General features: G+C 46.4%; 1 long non-coding RNA gene across 1 annotated transcript; it reads left to right on the top strand.

Annotated features, from left to right (window-relative positions):
* Positions 1 to 258: 258 nt before the first annotated feature.
* Positions 259 to 3768, top strand: LOC142917311 (uncharacterized). Its single transcript, XR_012936964.1, has 2 exons — positions 259 to 655; positions 805 to 3768. It is a non-coding gene; the product is annotated as an uncharacterized LOC142917311 (long non-coding RNA).
* The last annotated feature ends 1664 nt before the right edge of the window (positions 3769 to 5432 follow it).

Here is a 5432-nt window from a genome sequence, read left to right as displayed (position 1 = left end):
GCGCGTGCCGCTGTTGACTCTGAATGTGTGGAGGGGAACACCTTCACCACGGGGAGAGAGACAGAGACACGGATAGCCTCGGCTATGTTGATGATCCTCGATTCATTACTTGGTGAAGTGAGGAAGAATTAATGCTGAGCAGATGAAGGTGGCCAGGCATGGTTCTGGTCACACCACCACCTGTTTACTCATGGCAGTGTGTGACAGTGTCAAGTTTGTGTTTGCAGTAAAGTCTATTAACTCTGTTGAACATGGAGGTTATATCAAAACAATAGTTTATTTTCCTCTGGAACTCTTTGTAAGAATGGAAACAGGAGGTGAACACAGCACACACATGCAGCTGAATTCGGAACTGTTCATCCCAGCATTCAAGGACATCTGAGCCTGGATTCACATCTCTTAAGTTGCGATTGAACAATAATTTATGCATAACACAAATAGTATTGTTTTCAACACCCTTTGCTATGTCAGCTGAATTTAGCTCTCATAAATATTCCTTTTGTAACCACAGCCGAAATTGTTTGCTTAGAGTTTTGGGTTAACATTCATCTTGAAGATATGAAGGCTTCCAGGCATATTAATGACATTTTCCCTCTCATTGTGTGCCCTAACAGCTCGTGGAGAGAAACCCTTCAGGTGCATTCTGTGCGGGAAGGTGATTGCAGATTCATCAAATTTGATGAATTAGGGAAACTTTTTCACTACATCATGAATATATTAATAAGTATAGACGTGTAAGTCACGTGTGCATTCATCTGTGCCTGACGTGTAGATGGTGTGGATATTCTTTTTTTATGTCTGCAGCTGACGCTTCCTCTGCAGAATTGTTCTGATGGAGCAAAGGCACTCAGCGCAGCTCGGTACGACAAGTCAACAATGCGACCAGTGTGCATACAGCACGGACCGGACTGGAAATTTGACACGGCACCAGAGAACTCACACAGGAGAGAAACCCTTCAAATGTACTCTGTGCGGCAAGGCCTTTTCAGATTCATGTTATCTTGTAACACACCAGAGAACACACACGGGAGAGAAACCCTTCAAGTGCAGTGTGTGCGTGAAGGCATTTGCACATTCATCTGATCTTGTAAAACACCAGAGAACACACACGGGAGAGAAACCTTTCAGGTGCACTCTGTGCGGGAAGGCGTTTACAGTTTCACCAAATCTTAAAGTACACGAAAGAATGCACACTGGAGAGAAACCCTTCAAGTGCAGTGTGTGCATGCAGGCGTTTGCACAGTCATATGCTCTTGTAAAACACCAGAGAACACACACGGGAGAGAAACCCTACAAGTGTACTCCGTGCGGGAAGCCGTTTGCAGATTCATCAAATCTTCGAAGACACCAGAGAACACAAAAGCATTACAAGGAGCGGAGTCGGAGTCTGAAATCAGCTTGTGAAAGTCAAAGTGCCGCAATAAGCCCATCCCTCATGAAAAAAGAACCGGACGAAAATCCCAGCTTGGACACTTTTAAAGGTATCAAGGTGAAATATGAAGAGGTGATGGTGAAATGTGAAGAAGTGATGAGCGAAGAAGTGAAGGTGAAATGTGAAGATGAAGATTCAACTCCAAAATGGGACCTTCACATCGTGAAGCAGGAGGTGAATTCTGACTGTGAGTCAGAGTGAGGCAACTCCCAGCAGTTTGTGGAAGTGGAGGTGTGGGTGGACTTGCTCCTAGACAATACAAAGTCAAGTGGAGACCCGGTAGATGTGTAAGCCAGAGACGATGTTGCCCCAATAGATGCACCTTTGTGACAGGCCTTTAATCACAAGAATGCAAAGTTGAACACTTTGTGGGCCCGTGGGTTGGGTAGATCTTTAACCAGGAGCGAGAGACAATAAGCCCCCAAGCATTCACTATGTTATCATAATAATTGCTTTTACATGGTGCTTGCTTAATTGCCTCAGCAACTCGGAGTTTTGTATCTCAAACGCTCGAAGAGCATCCCCAAGTAGCAGCTGCCCCTGTGTGGCACAAGGTTGTGGCCCTGCCTTGGCCTGCATGTGGACAAGAGCCTGTCAGTAGGGGGCGATGATTGATGTGTCATCTCAGTTCTGTAGTTTGTAGGTAATGTTTAGAATTTGCTCAATTTTCACTCAGATGCCAGCATGCAATGGCCTACTCGTTTTGAATGACACAACATTATGTTTTACATACACTGTGAAGCAGACTGCAGCTTTTTTTTAAAAGCTTGTTAATACGATGTAACGTGATGCAGTATATTTCACTGCAGTAATCCAATTTTGTTAATATGCCTGTCAATAATTTAGAATGAATACTTGTCTGGTTTTGTGCATTCTTGTAACATTTGATCTATAAGGGTCAAACATTGAATAAGTGATGTTAGGACAAAGTGTGTGTGTGTGTTTGGAACTAACCTGTACAGAGAACTCAGGTGATACCCGTTGTTCTTGTGATACAGGTCAAACAGTGTTTTTGTGTTCCACGAAGCGTCTGCCTCTGGAGCAACTCATTGTCTTTGAAATAGGGAGCACGCTCGGATCATTCATCATTTACAAGGCATACCACTTGAAAGTTACACGTATAGGAGGAGGTACATTCTCTACAACACGAATTATAGTTTTGTCTTACGTGTTGATGTAGATTTTGTCTAACTGGGACTAGAAATGCTCCTTGCTGATTCACGTCTGGATGTTCGTACCTATCGGTTGAAGCAAACCCCACTGCTGTTGTTGAGACGCTGTGCACCAATAATGGTCCAACACATTGACGGCCTTCAGGCCAGGAAAGTCACAACATTTGCACACGAAGGACGCATTCACGCAAGCACCCGGTGCTCCGGTTTGAAGTTTTAAAATGAAACATCTTTGAATCGTGTTGTGTTTTGAATTAGATGATTGTTATTTCTTTATTAAAAGCTTAAAAGTTCATTTTACACTCGGAAGGCTTCGTTGAGAAGGACATTTCGTGTGAATTTTCTCTCGTCGTTAAGTAGACGGCCTTGCCGGGGGTTCGGTTCGATGCGGACTTTCACCTGTTTGGGATTGCAGGATCGAGATAAGGCGACACGGAGCTGCTGGCCGTCTGCAGATCGATTCCAACGTAATCGAGCGTCTGTCCCTGCGCCTCCGTCGTTGGTACATGGGGTGCGTTTCTCCGTTGTGGAGTTTCTCGATAATGTTTGGAATTACCCCAATTTTTACCGTGAGACCAACATGCAATGACCTGTGCGTTGTGAATGACAACGTTATATTTTACATCTGCCGTTTAGCAGACTGCGCATATTGTGGTGAATGTTGCTGGGGTAGCCAGGTGTGCCTGTCGGATTTTAACCTTGAACCTCTGCAATAAATAGAGAATGTGCTACCACATTCTTGGTTCTTTCGGTAAAGTCACGTAAATAGAAAACAAAAAGAAAGGAAAAAACGCGTTTATTTTTATTATTTAAATCGTCAATTTCTTTTTTTCTTCAATGTAACATTTTTTTAATTTACGTGACTTGACGGAAAGAACCAAGAACGTTAATTCCTGCAGTCGCGAACGTTTTGAGTCAAAACAGAATGCGCCACCACTCGGCTCGCCTCAATCTGCGTGGAGGCATGGGGGTGGGGGTCAGACTGAGAGAGTTTCTCACCGGCGCAGAACTTTCACGCAGAGGCTCCACGCAGCTTCGTGCGGAGCGACAGGCCAGGCAGCTCCCACACAGCGTGGTGCAGCTCGTTAACATTTACAGTCTTGCTTCTTTCGGTAAAGTCACGTAGATAAGAAAAATTGGAAAGTAATAAATTGATGAAAAGATGCCCATTGGTCGACTGAGATGACTGCCCCCCACAGTGTACACACACACACAGTGTACACACACACACAAACAGTGTACACACACACAGCGTACACACACACAGTGTACACACACACACAGTGTACACACAGTGTACACACACAGTGTACACACACACAGTGTACACACACACACAGTACACACAGTGTACACACACACAGTGTGCACACACAGTGCACACACACACACAGTGTACACACACAGTGCACACACACACACAGTGTACACACACACACACTGTACACACACAGTGTACACACACAGTGTACGTGTACACACACAGTGTACACACACACACAGTGCACACACACACAGTGTGTGTACACACACAGTGTACACACACAGTGTACACACAGTGTGTACGTGTACACACAGTGTACACACACACAGTGTACACACACAGTGTACACACACAGTGTACACAATAATTTCAGTTTATATATTTTGGTATACCCCTGTGAGCCATTCGGCTCTTGAATCAAGTGCAACCACAACAAACACGAACAAGAAACACATCTTAAAGTGACTACTTTGTGTGTGACTCTGCAAACAGAAAATCCATGAAAAAAAACAAAATATTCCTGAAAAAAGCACCGTACACCAACGCTGTGTGCTAAAAATCCCAGTGGGATGCAATGTCCACGTTGTTGTTGCTGAGTTCAAGGGAGGGCGCAATTGAAAATGAATGTAAATCAACTTAAACTCCAACCCCGCTCTGTGACGTCACTACTCAGCATCACCTCATCGGCGTGAAACGCCAGGGGGAGTTGTCCCTCGCTAGTGACGTCATGTCACCAAGGTATTCACCCCACCCCGTCTACCGCGCCCTTGCAGCAAGCCGTGGTGCCTGTCGTGCTGGGATGGCCCTGCCGTGTGCGCGGCCAGCTGCCTCCTGTAGGGGGGGGGGGTTAGACAGGGGTGTGGGTGAGTGACTGTGTGGGTGGGTGGGTGAGTGAGTGGGTGACTGAGTGAATGTGTGAGTGACTGAGTGGGTGAGTGAGTGACTGAGTGAGTGGGTGGGTGACTGAGTGAGTGGGTGAGTGACTGAATGAGTGGGTGATTGAGTGAGTGGGTGAGTGACTGAGTGAGTGGGTGTGTGAGTGAGTGAGTGGGTGAGTGAGTGACTGAGTGGGTGAGTGAGTGACTGAGTGGGTGAGTGGGTGATTGAGTGACTGAGTGGGTGACTGAGTGGGTGGGTGACTGAGTGAGTTGGTGAGTGACTGAGTGAGTGGGTGGGTGACTGAGTGGGTGAGTGACTGAATGAGTGGGAGAGTGACTGAGTGAGTGAGTGACTGAGTAAGTGGGTTGGTGAGTGAGTGACTGAGTGGGTGGGTGAGTGACTGAGTGATTGGGTGGGTGACTGAGTGAGTGGGTGGGTGACTGAGTGAGTGGGTGAGTGAGTGACTGAGTGAGTGGGTGAGTGACTGAATGAGTGGGTGAGTGACTGAATGAGTGGGTGGGTGACTGAGTGGGTGAGTGACTGAGTGGGTGATTGAGTGACTGAGTGAGTGACTGAGTGGGTGGGTGACTGAGTGAGTTGGTGAGTGACTGAGTGAGTGGGTGGGTGGCTGAGTGGGTGAGTGACTGAATGAGTGGGAGAGTGACTGAGTGAGTGAGTGACTGAG

This window comes from Petromyzon marinus, unplaced genomic scaffold (genome assembly GCF_048934315.1).
Source record: "Petromyzon marinus isolate PM22_M1 ecotype Great Lakes invasive population unplaced genomic scaffold, UKy_Petmar_22M1.pri1.0 PM_G_Scaffold_45, whole genome shotgun sequence".
Classification (NCBI taxonomy): domain Eukaryota; kingdom Metazoa; phylum Chordata; class Hyperoartia; order Petromyzontiformes; family Petromyzontidae; genus Petromyzon; species Petromyzon marinus.
This window is presented reverse-complemented; position numbering and strand designations above follow the sequence as displayed.